Genomic DNA, 17,951 nt, shown 5'->3' with positions numbered 1-17,951 from the left:
CAGATGCATGTCTAGGAATTTAATTAAGCTTGAGGGAAAGAAAAGGGACCTTTTTGAAGTATTGGCCAGGATTTGGTGTAGTCAGAAGATTGTAATTAGGAGCATCTGGCTCAGTGGTGTGAAAAGGCTTTGCTTTGCCTGCACTTGGCCTCTGGGTGTGAGAATGAGTCCGTGGGAAACCACACACTGAAAATAAAGTCAGCGTATATTGTATTTAAGGAAATATTTATTTTCCTCAATATGGATTGAGAATGTAGGTTTCTGAAAATTCTCTTGTAATATTTGTTGGAGAATTGCTACATGTGTGTGTTGATACAGTGCTTCTCTGTTGGAGGACCAGGAAGAATGGGAGGGTTACTTGGGCCTATAGGGGGACAGACCTTCACCCTATCCCACCATCCACCATGGTTACTCCTGGCTAAATGCAGGTTTGGGACTCTACTGCTCCAATCTTTTATGGCTTGATCCTAAAGTAAATACATTCTTGTGGTCAGGCAGTGGGTTTCTCCTGAAAGGATGGGTATAGATCTGTGATTTAAAGATTTGAAGCAAGAGGCTGTTTCAGATGAAAAAAGCCAGGAGACTAACATGGATGTGTCTCCATGGCATTCATCTGAGAAGGGGTTTAACTTGGAAATAACCACATTTAAATAAAGGTTTTAAAGTTGTTTCCTTATGTTGGACTTGATTTTAATTATCCCCAAGTTGTTTGTAAAGTGAGTTTCCCCTGAATCTTGTAATGTGGGTGGTGCTTGGAATTGAGAGATGCACTATTAAAAGGATCCCTCCATGGGAGCTGGCACAGCAGTGCAGGTGTGAGAAACCAGGGAGGTGGGGTGTGGGAGTCGTTGGTGGAGCTGAGACCCATGGGTGTATGGGGGAACCAATGGGGAGAAGAAGCTGCCAACTGAATGGCACAGAAGCTGATGCAAGGTCCTTCAACAATCTTTTCAAGAGGAAACCAATATTGCTCTCAAAATCAGAGACTCGACAGCAAGGCTCTCTGCTGACTCACTGGGCTCCTACCTAAGTCTTCCTCCTACAGATTGCCTGAAATAAAACATTTGAAGAACTCTGGTACCATGAAAAATTATCAGATGCACTTGGGTGTGAACACACAAATCTTATTTCCTTGCATCAAACCCCTCCTATCGTCTTCAATATTTGCTAAAACAACCACTTAAACTGTTCCTCTTCTCATACTTAATGTGTGAATGCAGTACCTCAGATAGCCCTAGATTATAGCTACCATTCGCTGATTAAAACCGAGCGGCAAGTATTGACAATGTAGGTATTGGTTTTACTCTTTCGTACTCAGGGAGATACATCAAAGACACTGTGGCGAGTACCATTTTTATTTCTTCCATATTTCTCCCTTGCGTCACTTTCTGCCTGACTTAAAGGAAAAGGAGCCACTCTTTGGATGCTTTGTTTCGAGGAACGGAAGTGGGAATGAGTAGATGGAGGTGGGTACAAATGGAGTTGGATCAAATACTTCAAATAATATTGAGCAGGCAGAGTGGGCTTTAAAATCAGATAGACGCTCTATGGGCTACTAGGCAAGTTACTCATTCTCGTTAAGCCTCAATTCTTTATCACTAACAGGGGATAATAATCGAAACTTCTGTCGTACGGGGGACCCTGCTCGCTGCGCCATTTGTCATGCCGGGCGTCCGGCGGGGTCTCTGGTCCTGCTCCCCACATAATAACACAGGACACAGTGAGGCCAAAAAGGAACACCCACAGAGCCATAAGTAGGGGAGTCATATTACTATATTCTCGCCAGCGGCATCCGCCTCTCTGCAATCCGCTCTTGCCAGCTCAGCCACCATCTTCTTGCTAGCCCCCATTCTTATCTGCTAGCGTAGCCACAGCAGTTATATTAGTGGCCAATGGCTCACGGGTTACAGCTGACGGCCAACTAGCCACAGCTGCTGGCCATCTGATCACAGTTGATGGCCATTTACTACCCGAGCCAGCACCTTTCTATGTGAGGCCGAGAGCCTGGAAACTGCTTTCTGGGGCTCTGTCCCCACAACTTCTTATTAGGACTGTTGTAAAAATTATATGAAAAGTGAATAAAAAATAATTTAGGACAATGCCTGGGTCATGGTAAGCACTTAATAAGTGCTTTTTCTCCAATAGCTATTTCTTGAACTAATATATAAATATGAAAGCTGATTAACATAATAATTTGAAAGATCCTATCACCATTTCCAAGGGGAATAATTTGAATTCTGATTTCCTGTTTCTGGTGCTGGATAGGAGATGTGATAGCCTCTCCTTTGCTCCCAATTAGCCTGAATATGAGTGGATTTTATGTAAATGAGACATTTGCATTCACAGGGATTGGAGCAATGAGTTCCAAATCATGTGGACTGGTTGGCACCTCATACTCTTGTGTTTCAGTGTTGCTCTAATATCTACATCCAGTGCACCTGAGTCTTCACGTCTGACTGAGCTGAAGTCATTAAACAAATAAGTGATCTGTCTCTTTTTAAATTAATGACATATGCTTTTGGGCAAATAATAAACATTTCCAATGCAGCTATGGGCAATTTGTAATTTGCGTGAAACCTCACCACTTAAATACCTACCTTTCCAAAATGTCAGTTCACAGGTATCCAGGACGAATGGAAAAAGTTGCCCATGTTGGTCCTGGTATGAGCTTTCCATATCAGCATCATCATGTGATTCAATATGATTAAGTAATTTATTAATTTGTTGGGAGGTTTTCCTTGCCAGAAATATCGTCTCCACTCTTTTCCGGTTTATAATAATACTAATAGCAACAGCATGGACTTGCCCTGTGTGAGACATTGTTCAAGTCCTGTATTTGTTTTAACTGAATTTAATCTCAACACCCCGTAATATGGCAGATACTATTTAGTCTCACTTTTACGAATGCAGAAATTGAAGCTTGGCCATGTTAAGTGACCTGTTTAAAACCACACAGCTACGAACTGGCAGAGCTGGGATTTGAAGCCAGGCAGTTGGTTCCAGAGTTCATCCTCTTAAAAATATGCTGCCTCTCCTTTTAGTTCCTTCTCATATCTTCTCAAAGGCTCAGCTTATTGTCACTTCCTCCTGACCTACCTTCCCTGACCAAACAGCGTACTTCCCCTTTCCCAATTCCTATAACATTATTTCATTTACGTCATTCATTTACCATTTAGTTAACTCTCCCTATCTTTGTTAATTAATGGTTTCATGTGTCAGTCCTGTCTGTCCCCAAATGTTTGAACTGCCTGTATCATGTCTTGTAAATACCTTCCCTGCAGCAGGTGATGAGGGGTAAAAAAATGCTCACCTTGATGATCTCTCTCAGGAAAAGTGAAATATGATTTTACCAGCTATAAGCTGATGGATAAATGGTCAAGAGATAAATTCATTTCACCTATTTGCAGATATATGAGGCATAAAATGAGTTTGAGCTGGGAAGAAAACTGAACATTTAAGTTTTTGGATTCAGTTCTTTGTTGCCTATGTGTGAATGATCATCTTGAGTCCATATGTTTTGAGAGTTAGTTTACTCTGGCCAACATTTTACTATAGAGTTTTATTTATTAACATTAACAAGAATCATGGGACTACACCCTAATGACTCAGATGGAAAGTTTACACCTACTAAGAGAGTTCAGAGCAAGGCAATTAGCACTTATGTTTTTGAGTTGAATGAATGGAAACCATCCAAGAATTATTAACCATGCCAAAATGGATAGCACAATGGAAATCCAGTTTTCATAAATGGTTAACTGGCGGCTGTGACTGCATAATCATTTTCAGAAACATTCCACAGCCAGAGTTTCTCAAAACCCAGATGATATTGGTGTCTTTTCACAATGCATGATACCTAACTACGTGTTCTAAAGCCAGCCATATTCCCTCTGTGGGAGATGTGTTTCAAAAGGGGAGAAATACTCTTGTGTTGGCAGGTACAACGTGATATGGCTGAACTCACTAATTGATGTTAGAGCACCCAACATTTGGTGGGCTCACTTGACCAGTGGGACAAAGAAGTCCCCATTGTTAATTTTACCATTTACGGTGGCTGGGCAAAAATCAGTATTTACACAAGTAAGTAATGAAGAAAGTTAGAGGATGCCGGGTAGAATTCCATTATTACAATTTATTCTCCCCAAACAATAGATGAGAATTATGGCTGCAATGCCATGCTAACCTACCATCATGATAAGCTCCATGTTAGCTTAAAAATGCTTCTAGGAAGACACATTTTTCCTAGAACAAAGGAGAGGCTCTTTATTAATACCTATCTGGAAAACTGGTGTGATAAAGCAGCACCATTGCCAGCTGGATCTGAAAGTAGGGCGGAGAGGCTGTTCTTTGCGTAAATCCAAAAAAAGCCATTGATCTTCCAGTGTTAGTTGCTTTATGTTGCGTTTTCATTCATTCATAGTTGCTTCTGCTAATAAAGGTCCTCTGGTGGCAGTAATTCTTTTCAGCAGAGTGAAGTCGTTTTGCAATGAAATCCTTGGTGTATTCACTAACATGAAGTGCGATCTGTCCTTGCACCTGGTACACATTCAGCTTTACAGAGAGTCACATTGCTATTCATGCCTTTTGTTTAGTCACACAAGGGAACTAGAACAAGAAGTGTAGATTTTCACCTTGGCTTTTATAAGGTACATTATGAGCTATGCACGTCCTTAGAATGAGCCTGGCGGTCCTGGTTCTTAAGCAACAATGATTTGCAACTGGACATGAGGAAAAGGGAAATTATTTGCTAGTAATTAGTAGTTCACAGAGATTTTTTTTTTAAACTCTGAATTAATCTATCCCCTGAGAAAAATAAGGAATAGAAAAGCAAGATTTTAGCTTTAGAATCCAAATGTTTCAAGTTTAGTATCATACCAGACTCACTGTAGTTTTATTTTGGGGCTCATAAAGCTTTATGTCACCCTCCCTCTTTTAAAATTTAATATTATTTTATCAAAGTCCTACATCTATATTGTTTAAAAAGTCAAATCTTTCACATAATGAAAAACAGCGGTCTCCTGCTCTACCCCTTCCCTCTTTGATTCCTTCTCTCCATGGGCAACCTCTTTCAACTCTAGGCAGTTCCTTCTGCTGTTTACCACATATTTCTAAATAAACTGCTTGCAACATTATTTCTTGGTAATTTTTTTAAGCCTTAGGTCTCATTTACGGGCTTTGTCCCATGGAAGTTAAAAATTTAGTGCTCTTAAAACCACTTCCCACAATGTCAGGATACCTCTCCTTCTTCATCCTTTCTTATTGTTTCATTTTTGATTGCATCGGTAGTCACTGATTTCATTTTTAGTATAAATATTATTCACAACTGTGATGGATGGCAAGGTATGGTTATATTTCCTATCTTTTAATAATTGGCTTTCTCTGTCTCGTTCTTTCTTTCTTCCTTTAAGTTTCCTTAGGTTTCTGCGTACTTAAGCAAAAATGATCACTAACTCATTCTCCAACTGTCTGCCCAAAGTGTAAATCTCCTCTCAAATACAACAAGTACATACAAAAATATTAGGTTATCTATCTATGTTCATTTTGGGGGAGGTGGAGGGCTGGAAGCACATTCTTCTTGCTCTCTCTTCCATTCTGATCTGAACTGCTTGCTTACAAAGCCCCAGGCACAGCTGCCATCCTGCAACTCCCCTTCACTGCTCTTGGGAAGGTTTTCTTTGCCTAATGCTTCTGTGCTTGATCCCATTTCCTGGATGCCACATCTTCCTCTTTCTTGGTTTTCTTTCCTAGTTTGGTTGAGAACATCATTCAGGAGTTGATCAAAAAAAGGGGGTATGGGAAGTAAGTATTTACATGTCTGACCATGGTTTTGTTTTGTTCTCAACACATGTCTTGTTTGGTCAGGGATAGATGTCTCAGATAGGAAGTCATGTTTCCGCAAAATATTTGAAAGCACTGACCCTGGTTTTGGGGCTTCCAGTATTTCAATTGAAAAAAAATCTGATGGCATATGGATTCTTGATGCTTTGAATCTGGACCTTTTGTTTTTTAATTCTCTCTGGAAATTATTGAATTTTTTCTTTGTTCCAGGTGATGTGAAGATTTTTAATGATGTGCCTTATAAGGAGTGTGTTTTTTTTTCATTCCTTTGCTTATTGCTTTTTGTCTGGAATTTCTGCCTTTCAATTTGGGGGAATTTTTTTGAAAAAAAAATAATTTCCTTCTTTCTGTTTTACCTCTTCTTTTTTTTTTTCCCCCTCTAAAACTCTTACTTTTGAGGTTGAATATCCTAGATTGACTGTAATCTTTTCTCTCCTATATTTCATCTATTTTTCCTTTTATTCTATCTTTTGAGAGATTTACTTAATTTTATTATCAAATCATTTTATTGAAATTTTAATTTCTGCTATTGCCATTTTAATTTCCAAAAACACTTTATATTTCGCTTTTCTGAATGTTCCTTTTGTGCTTTCTTTTCTTGTTTCATAAATACAATGTCTTATCTTTCTAAGTATATTAATTAACCTTTTTCTTTCTCAATCTGCTAGTTTTTTCTTTTAATTTTTAAATTAGTTTCATGTGTACAAAACACTGTAATAGTTAGACATTTATCATTTATATCCCTCACACTGTGTCAACCCCCCTCCCTCAGTTTACTATCCCTCTGACATCGCATACAGCCATTACATTTCCACTGTCTCTATTCCTTATGCTGTACTCCACTTCTTGTGACCATTTATATATATATATATATATATATATATATATATATATATATATGTATGTATATATATATACACATATATATTTATATATGTGTATATATATATATACATATATATATGTATATATATATATATAAAATTATAGTTGACATTCATTATTATTCAGCTCTAGGTTCAGGTGTACAGTGCAGTGATCAGGCATCCACACCATCCCTGAAGTGGTCTCCCTAATAAGACAAGTGTCCATCAGACACCCTACAAAATATTTACAACATTATTGATTACATTCCCCAAATTGACTTTCATATTCCCATGGCAATCTTGTGGTTACCGACTGTGCTTTCTAATCCCCTCACCTTCCCCCTTACCTCCATCCCTCCTCCCATCTATCAACCCTCAGTTTTTCCTCCATGTCTCTGAGACTGTTTCTGATTAGTTCATTCATTTTTTCTATTCTTTAGATTCCACATGTAAATGAGATTGTATGGTATATTCCACATATAAGTGAGATCATATGGTATTTGTCTTTCTCTGTCTGACTTATTTCATTTAGCATAATGTTCTCTAGGTCCATTCATATCATTGCAAATGGTAAGATTTTGTTCTTCTTTATGGCTGCATAATACTCCATTGTATAAATGTACCACAGTTTCTTAATCCAGTTGTCTACCAATGGGCATTTTGGTTGTTTCCATGTCTTGGTTATCGTGAATAGCGCTGCAATAAACATAGGGGTGCATAGATTTTTTTGAATCAGCATTTTGGAATTCTCTGGACAGATACCCAAGAGTGGAATTGCTGGGTCATAGGTAGTTCCATTTTCAATTTTTTGAGATACCTCTATATTGTTTTCCATAGCGGCTATACCAATCTGCAATCCCACCAACAGTGCATGAGGGTTCCCTTTTCTCCACATCCTTGCCAGCACTTGTTGTTTGTTGATTTATTGATGGTAGCCATTCTGATTGGAGTGAGGTGGTATCTCATTGTGGTTTTTATTTCTATTTGCATTTCTCTAATAATTAGTGAGGTTGAGCATTTTTTCATATGTCTGTTTTCCATCCATGTGTCCTCTTTCGAAAATGCCTCTATGTCCTCTGCCCATTGTTTAATTGGATTGTTTGTTTTTTTGGTGTTGAGTTGACTGAGTTTTTTAAATAAATTTTGGTATTAACCCCTTATCAGATGTATCATTGACAAATATCTTCTCCTATTCAGTAGGATGCCTTTTTGTTTTATTGATGGTTTCATTAGCTGTGAAAAAATTTTTAGTTTGATGGAATCCCATATGTTTATTTTTTCTCTTATTTCCCTTGCCCAACGTGATATATCAGTAAAAATATTACTAAGGGTAATGTCTGTAAACTTTCTTCCTATATTTTCTTCTAGGAGTTTTATGGTTTCAGATCTTACATTTAAGTCTTTAATTCATTTTGAATTTATTCTTGTATATGGTGTAAGGAGGTGGTCCAGCTTCCTTTTTTTGCATGTGTCTGTCCAGGTGTCCCAGCACCATTTGTCGAATTGACTGTCTTTAGCCCAGTGTAAATTCTGGCTAGAATTTTTTCCATTGTCGTAGATTAGTTGACCATATAGGCATGGATTTATTTCTGGGCTCTCTATTCTGTTCCATTTATCTATGTGTCTGTTTTTATGCCAGTACCATGCTGTTTTGATTACTATAGGCTTGTAGTATGATTTGATGTCAGGTATGAGATTGCTGGTATAAGATTGTCTCAAGATTGCTGGGGCTATTTGGGGTCTTTTATGGTCCCATATAAATTTTAGGATTATATGTTCTATTTCTGTGAAAAATGTCCTCCGTAGTTTGATAGGAATTGCATTGATTCTGTATATTGCTTTAGGCAGTATGGACAATTTAAACTATATTAATTCTTCCTATATATGAGCATGGTATGCATTTCTATTTATTTGTATCTTCTTTAATTTCTCTCTTCAGTGTCTTATAATTTTCTGAGTACAGGTCTTTTACTTCTTTGGTTAAATGTATTCCTAGGTATTTTATAATCTCTGAAGCAATTGTAAATGAGACGGTTTTCTTAATTTCTCCTTCTGATATCTTATTATTGGAATATACAATGCAACTGATTTCTGAATATTAATTTTATATTCTGCTACTTTACTAAATTCATTTATCAGTTCTAATAATAGATTTTGATGGAGTCTTTGGGGTTCTCTCTATATAGTATCATGTCATCTGCATATAATGACAATTTTACTTCCTCCTTACCTATTTTGATGTCTTTTATTTCTTTTTCTTGTCTGATTGTTGTGGCTTGAACTTCCAGAACTATGTTGAGTAGAAGTGGAGAAAGTGGGCAACTTTGCCTTGTTCCTGATCTTAAGGAGAATGGTTTTAGCTTTTCTCCACTGAGTATGATGTTAGCTGTGGGTTTATCATATATGGCCTTTATTATGTTATAGATATGGCCCCTCTATTCCCACTTTCTTAAGAGTTTTTATCATAAATGGCTGCTGGATTTTGTCAAATGCTTTTTCTGCATCTATTGATATGATCATGTGATTTTTATTTTTCATTTTGTTAATGTGGGGTATCATATTAATTGATTTGAGGATGTTGAACCAAACCTGCATACCAGGAATGAATCCCACTTGATCATGGTGTATGATCTTTTTAATGTATCGCTGAATTCCATTTGCAAATATTTTGTTAAGGATTTTTGCATCTATGTTTATTAGGGATATCGGCCTATAGTTTTCTTTTTTTGTAATGTCTTTGTTTGATTTGGGGATCAGGGTGATAGTGGCCTATAAAAAAGAGTTTGGGAGACTTCATTCCTTCTGGATTTTTTGGAATAGTTTGAGGAGAATATGTGATAATTCTTTTTTGAATATTTTGTAAAATTACACTGTAAAGCCATTTAGCCCAGGGCTTTTGTTTGTTGGGAGCTTGTTGATTACTGATTCAATTTCCTTGGTGGTAATCAGTCTATTCAGGTTTTCCTTTTCTTCTAGAGTATCCTTGGAAGGTTGTATGCTTCAAGAAAATTGTCCATTTCTTTCAGATTGTCTAATTTGTTGGCATATAGTTGCTCATAGTAATTTCTTAATTTTTTTTGTATTTCTGTGGTGTCTGTTGTCACTTTTCTTTCACTTCTGATTTTATTAATTTGGGTCCCTTCTTTCTTTTTTCTGATGAGTCTGGCTAAAGGTTTGTTGATTTTGTTTGTCTTCTCGAGAAACCAGCTCTTGGATTCATTGATCTTTTGTATTGTTTTTTTGGTCTCCATTTATTTCCACTCCAATCTTTATTATCTCCTTCTTTGTACTCACTTTGGGCTTATTTTGCTGTTCTTTTTCCAGATCCCTTAAGTGTAACAATAACCTGTTGATTTGTGATTTTTCTTGTTTCTTTAGGTATGCCTGCATTGCTATGAATTTCCCTCTTAGGATTGCTTTCACTGCATTCCGTAGATTTTAGGTCGTTGTGTTGTCATTTTTGTTTGTCTCAAGATATCTTTTGATTTCTTCCTTGATCTCATTGTTGACCCACTCATTATTTAATAACATGTTATTCAGCCTCCATGTATTTGTGTGTCTTCAAAGTTTTTCCCTTTAGTTGATTTCTAATTTCATAGCACTGTGGTCAGAGAAGACTCTTGGTATGATTTCAATTTTCTTAAATTTATTGAGACTTGTTTTGTGGCCTAACGTGTGGTCTATCTTGGAAAATGTCCCATGAGCACTTTAGAACAATGTGTATTCTGCAGCTTTGGGGTGAAAGGCTCTGAAAATATTGATTAAATCCAACTGGTCCAATGTGTCATTTAAGTCTGCTGTTTCCATATTTATTTTCCATCTGGAGAACATGTCCCTCGTTGTCAGTGGTGTATTGAAGTCCCCTACTATGATAGTGTTACTGGTGATCTGTCTTTATGTCAGGCAATATCTGTTTTATATATTTAGGTGCTCCTATGTTGAGTGCATAGATGTTTACTAGGGTTATGTCCTCTTGTTGGATCAATCCCTTTATAATTATGTAGTGCCCATCTTTATCTTTTAATATATTCTTTATTTTAAAGTCTATTTTGTCAGATGTAAGTATTGCTACTTCAGATTTTTTCTCATTTCCATTTGCATGAAATATCTTACTCCAACCCTTCACTTTCAGCCTGTGTGTGTCTTTTGATCTGAGGTGAGTCTCTTGTATACAGCAAATACAAGGGTCTTATTTTCTTATCCACTCAGCCACCCTATGTCTTTTGATTGGAGCATTTATTCCATTTACATTTAAAGTGATTATTGATAGGTAGATAGTTCTTGCCATTTTGTTATTTGTATTTCTGGTCTTCATTAGTTAGATTGTTTTCATCTTTCTTCTGTTTACAGAAGCCCTTTTAACATTTCCTGTATTGCTGGCTTGGTGGTAATGAATTCCTTTAGCTTATTCTTTTCTGGGAAGTTCTTTATCTCTCCTTCAATTTTAAATAATAGCCTTGCTGGATAAAGCAATCTAGGTTGTAGGCCTTTGTTTTTCATCACTTTGAATACCTCCTGCCACTCAGGCCTTTGTTTTTCTTCACTTTGAATACCTCCTGCCACTCAGGCCTTTGTTTTTCTTCACTTTGAATACCTCCTGCCACTCCCTTCTGGCCTGCGAAGTATCTATAGAAAAGTCATTTGATAGTCTTATAGGAGTTCCCTTGTATGTAACCCACTGTCTTTCTCTTGCTGCTTTTAGGATTCTCTCTTTGTCTCTAACCTTTTTCATTTTAACTATAAAGTGTCTTGGTGTGGGCTTGTTTGGGTTCATCTTGGTTGGATCTCTCTGTACTTCCTGGGCTTGTATGTTGCTTTCCTTCAGCAGGTTAGGGAAATTTTTGGTCATTATTTCTTCAAATACCTTCTCAATCCCTTGCTCCCTCTCTTCACCTTCTGGTATTCCTATAATGTGCATGTTGTTGCACTTGATGTTATCCCAGAGGTCTCTTAAACCATTTTCATTGTTTTTTTTTCCTTTTTTCTTTTTGTTGTTACACTTGGATGATCTCTGCTAATTTGTCTTCTAAATTGCTAATTCAATCCTCTGCCTCATTTAACTTGCTGGTAATACTTTCAAGTGTGTTCTGTATTTCAGTTATTGTATTCTTTAGTTCTAACTGGTTGTTCTTCATGATTTCTCTATCCTTTATGTCATTACTAAGCTCCTTAAACATTCTTATCATCAGTGTTCTGAACTGTCTCTTATAAGTTGGTTACCTCTATTTCATTTGGTTCCAATTCTGGAGGTTTCTTCTGTTCTTTTATTTGGGACATGTTTCTTTGTTTCCCTGTTCTTGCCGACTCTCTGTGTTTGCTTCCATTATTAGGTAGATCCCCTAGGGTTCTTGGTCTTTGCTGGGTGATCTTATGTAGTATGTGTCCTTTATTATATTTGACTTGCACCACTTCCCTATCTCCTGTGCGTGTGGTCCAAAGGTGACCCTTGTGTTGTGTGTATGCTCCTGTTAAAGTTGAGCTTTAATTGCTTTTGGCTTGTCAGTAGATGGGATTGACTGCTAGGCTGACTAGTTGTGAGAATTGGCTATGCCCACAGTGGATGAGCTGCTGTGTGAGAGTCGACTGCTCACATGAGGCTTGGCCCCTATGGGCTCTTGTGCCTGTAGAGAATTCCCTCTGGGTGTGTCACTTGTAGGTCAAACCTGGTAGTACTCTGGTTTGGTCTAGTGTTGGCTTCTGGGTGTGTTGAATCTTGTGCCTCTTGGGCTGGGCCCTTCAAGTAATCCTCATAAGAGTCCCTTAGCTGTTCTATGTGATGAGCAGAAAGTCCTTTGATGGGCTATACATGTTCAATTTGTCTAGTTTTATCTTCTCCTCACTCCATTGTCTCTGTTTCTTTTAAGACAGTTTTTAACAAAGATTTTTATTAAAAGTATAGCTGACATACAATATTATGAGTTTCAGGGGGTACACCACAGTTGTTCAACTTTTATATATCTAAAGAAGTGATCACCGTGATAAGTATAGCAACCATCTGACACCATACTATGCTATCACAATATTATTGACTATATTCCCCATGCTGTGTGTTACACCCATGACTTATTTGTTTTATACCTGGAAATTTGGATCACTTATTGCCTTCCCTCCCTTTTTAATTTTTCAATTACAGTTGACATTCAGTATTATTTCATATTAATTTCAGGTATACAGCATAGTGGTTAGACATTTATATAATTTAAGAAGTAATCCCTCTGACTAGTCTAGCACCCACCTGGCAATATACATAGTTACTGACATATTATTGATTATATTCCCTATGCTGTACTTTACATCGCCATGACTATTTTGTAACTACTAATTTGTACTTATTAATCCCTTCACCTTTTTCATGCTGCCCCACAACCCCCTCCTATTTATCACCCCAATAATCTAGTACCCATCTAACACCATACATAGTTGTTACAATATTATTGACTATATTCCTTATGCTGTACCACATGTCCCCATGTCTACTTGTAACAACCATTGTCTCTGTTTCTTTTAAGACAGCTTTTGTTTGTATGTTTATTACTTTGGTCTCCATCTTTCATATTAGGAATCCTTTTTTAGTGTCTAGTGACACTGGTCTGTCCATTTACTTTTACCACTTACCTGATAATGTTTGAAAATTTACTTTAATGCATTTTCACTTCTTTCCTTTTGAATTATTGCTGTCATGTTGTGCAAATACTTTACATATGTGTAAACCTTGCCGAAACACTTCTGACAGATAGTTGGAGAATGAGTTAGTGATCATTTTTGCTTAAGTACACAGAAACCTAAAGAAAGTTAAAGGAAGAATGAAAGAATGAGACAGAAAAAGCCAATTATGAACTCCAGGACAATGTAAACTTGTAAAAGATAGGAAATATAACCATACTTTGCCATCCATCACAACTGTGAATAATATTTATACCAAAACTGTAACCAGCGACTAGTGATACAATAAGAAAATGAAACAATAAGAAAGGATGAAGAGAAAGATGTATCCTGAGGTTGTGGGAAGTCGTTTTAAGAGCACTAAAATTTTAACTTCCATGGGACAAAGCCAGTAAATGAGACCTAAGACCGAAAAAAAAAATCGAAAAACAAATCAAGAAATAATGTTGCAAGCAAGTTATTTAGAAATGTGGCAGTAAACAGCAGGAGGAACTGTCTAGAGTTGAAAGTTCTAGCCATGTTTTAACAAAAGGCAAGATTTCCTTATTTTTTATGGTTGAATTATATATATATATATATATATATACGTATATATATAGACACGTATATATACACACGTATATATATGTACATATATATGTATATATATGCGTATATATGTATATGTGTATATATATATATATATATATATTACACACACACAGCAGGGGTGGCAAAAATATATACAAGTGGACACTTTGGTCAATGTTGCTCAATGTTGTTTGTTGTAATCAGAAGTGTCTGGACGCTGATGGTAACCTCTTTGAGCACCTCTTGTAATTGCAGAGGTCAAACTTGACTTGTATTCATCTTTTGTTATTGGTATATATTGAGTATTACAATTTTAATACAGTTTTCCTTTCTTAAAATGTGTATACATTTTTTGGGACCCTCTGTATACCATAATAATATACATCTCACATTTTATTTATTTATTCATTCATTGATGACAATATGGCATTGAATTTAATAAACAAAATTCTCTCCTTTAAAGAGCCTTGTATTTTGCTGAAGGACATGGCAATAAACAAATAAATATATATTATAATGTTAGTGTGATATCTGTGTCAAAAAGAAAATTAAAGCAGGGTGAAAAAATAGAGAGCAGGCTGATACTATTTTAGATAAGATGGTCAGAGTAAACCTCTTGAGGAGTGATTTTGAGATCTGAATAAGCTAAAGGTGGACCCAGTGTATATCCAGCAAGGCAAATGAAAGCAACAAAAACAGTCAGTCCTCTAGGTAACTGGTTGACACTGTGGCATGATACTTGCAGATTTCAAGTTCGAAAAATCTTTATTCAACTTGTTTTATTTGATAATCCAGATCCCTGTCTATTTAGTGATGTTCTTTAGAATGTATATAGGAGACCACATATACTGAGATTACAGATATGGTTTCAATTTGGCACACACTTATTGGATCTAAATCCAGTGATGTCTGTGAAAGAATTTTTATTTGCAGTAAGCAAAATACAGGTTCTCCTTACCATTGTATGGACATTTAATTGACTCACAAGGAAATACCTTCAGAGTCACTTTTAGAAAAACACTGGCTCCAGAAAGTAAAGAATGGGTTTGTTTCCTGAATTTCAGTGGAAGACAGTGACGAGAAGTTACCTAGAAATAGTGACGCTTTCTTCTTCAACAATCTCATGGACATGCCGACTCCTCTTCTGACCCAGCCACTGCAGCATCATTGTACCAGGGAGAAGTAGCTCCTCACCCATACTTTTGGAGAGTGATTCTGCTCAGTGAACTGTGTCTGGAGGGCATTTGTCTTTTTTTTCTGAAGTAGTGATAGAAGCAGGTAAGGCAGACAGCCTTCCCAGCACGTCTCCTATTGGCTGTGGGCTCTGGCAATATCTGACACCCCTGGCGTGTGTTCAGCTTTCTCGTTCTCTTTGAAGCCTAGCTATTTGCACTCCAAAGAAGTTTGGATCTTCAAGACTGTCTAGGCTGAATGTGTTATTAAACCCAATGATTTCATCACTATTCAGGAGCTCTGCCTTTGACAGCGTGTTTGCCAGTAGGTAAACCGTCTAGGAGAACATGTAATGATGACCTGGAGTATAACCAACTCCATATTTAAATTGTGCTGCTTTTAAAATGTGTTAGTTTTGGCTGTGGTTAAAATGATTTCCTTTAGTAAGTTGATACTTTGAAGTGAAATATATTATGAGTCATTGTATTATTTTTTTAAATGTGCAAATGTTTTGGTAGCTCTATAATTAATTATAATGCAATGCACTCAATTGATACTTAATACACAGATATGAACAAAATACAAACATATTCAATCCATCAACTAATTAATTACTCAAACATGAAAACATTGAAAAATTTCTTTAAAAAAATGACATCTGTGTTTTTACTTCTATAACGTTAGAATTTAATTAATAAAGTATGTATTCATAAATTATGTTATATACATGACGCTTGAGTTCTACCGAAGTAAAGAAAATACATAGTATACTAACCAAAAAGTCAGTCCTATAACTGCTGATACTCTTTTCCCTGTGGTTCCTCTCCTATTCTATAGGTCCCAGGAATATTAATCAAAAGTGTGCTATGTATTCTGGGCAATTTTCAGTAACATAATATATTTTATATATAAAATCCATATGTAAAGTATTAGTAGGCAGAACATAAATCCAGAGTTTTACAACATTTGATTGTGTGGCCCAAATTTGTACTAAGGTTTAATTGTGTGTTTTTGTAAAGTTAACTGGTCACATAGGGCTTAGACTCCATACGGACCTAAATACTTGGTGTATAGTACCATATAGAAGCTGCTGGGAACTTTACTTGCATGATTATACTCTGAAATGCTACGTAAATTCCAAGCAGTGTATGTAACATATTACGTACTCTTCATACATGTTTATGCCGGTATGATGAAGTCCTCTTCTGTCCTAAAGAATATTTCTTGTTTATTTGTGTGTGTAATTTAGTTTCACATCTCATGTATAGAAGGGTTTTGTTTTTTTTCCCTTCTATCAGGGATCATTGTGTTGTTGCTGATAACCTGTGGAAACTCTTCATATGATTCTGTGTGTGTGTGTGTGTGTGTGTGTGTGTGTGTGTGTGTGTGTGTGTTGTCACCATTGGAAAGCCAGGCAGTATGTTTCAGGGGCATTTGCCATCCTTTTCCCGAGCCTCTCCTACATGCTGTTTTCCCCAGATCAAACACACACCTTACAGTAATGGAGGTAGCACACGAATATCAAAGTGGTAACTTTGTTGTTCCTTTGCAGGACCCAGGGTAAGGGCCTACTCTACGCACCCTGTGCTTCAAGGTGAGGCTGCTCACGTGTAGGTGCTTCCTCCTAACCCCTCCTTCTCTTTCCTTTTTTTCCTGGAACTTCAAAGCAGCCACTCATTTTCCTTAGACAGGTGCCCTCAGGCCTTCATTGGGAAACTTCAGTCTCCTCCCAAGAAAAAGAACTACCCCCCTCCACCTATACCTTTGATCCCTTCTGGGGTCTTACAAGCTCCAGGGCCTCATATTAATCTGGGTGCTAGTGGAGGCTCTCCTCTGCCTATCAAGAGCAGCTGGGCTCAGACAGCATGACTGAGAATGACTGTGCGTGCCACTTCCTGTTTTGTCTGCCCAACAGTGAGAGTGATGGCTGGTTCCCTCACTAGTATAGTGAAGAAGGAAGCACACTATTCTAGACTAAAGAGAGAATTATTTTTTTCTCATCACACATGAAAAGGTGCGATTTCTCGTGTTACATAACTTTGTGCCCCCTATAAAATAGTCAGCTCTTACATTTCTGTGCAAAGGAGCAATTTATTTGTCATGCCCCTGGATTATTTCTCATATCTGTGGATTACTTCTCCCCGATTAGAATGCAATCTTTATGAGGGCAGGGGTGCTTGTTTTCTTCACTGTTCTATCCCAATCTCTGTGTTCAATACATATCTGTTGCATAAATGAATATCACAATGATTACATACTGCCTACAAAGGACTTCTATTTTTTGCCATACAGAAAGGTGTGTGAAGACAATGTCAACTGGATTTCCAATGAAAGTGTCCATTTTATTGTAAAATTTATCAAAAAATTTAAAAGAAGGAAAGTTTCTAATTTACCCCTCTCTTCCCCAACACTGATACTAATCAGGGATGACTAAGGTAAAGAAACAAGGATGGAAGATACACAGAATTTATTTTACAAACGGGCAGCTGGTCAGTTTGTCCTGCTAGACCAAGGCCTTTAGGCATGGACCTACTTCAAATTGATCTGGTTTCAGGGAATCATACTCTGCATTTAGGATTATAACTGCCGTTTGGCGAGTAGACATAAGGTTGTCTCTTAAAGCTAACACGTAAATTTAAAAGTATACATATCAGTAATAAATAAACATTATAGCTGTGATTTTTTTCAACTTGAAACTTACAATACAGTCAAGGATGTTAAGCATCTGATTTTTTAAAACAAGAATGTTCAATAAAACAGATTACAAATAAAGCAGATACCAGCTCTGGCTTACAGAAATTTGAGCAGGGACTAGTCATGCTTTGCATTTAGTGGCTTTCATAC

This window comes from Rhinolophus hipposideros (assembly GCF_964194185.1).
Source record: "Rhinolophus hipposideros genome assembly, chromosome: 6".
NCBI classification, from domain to species: domain Eukaryota; kingdom Metazoa; phylum Chordata; class Mammalia; order Chiroptera; family Rhinolophidae; genus Rhinolophus; species Rhinolophus hipposideros.
Note: the sequence above shows the minus strand (reverse complement) of the source record.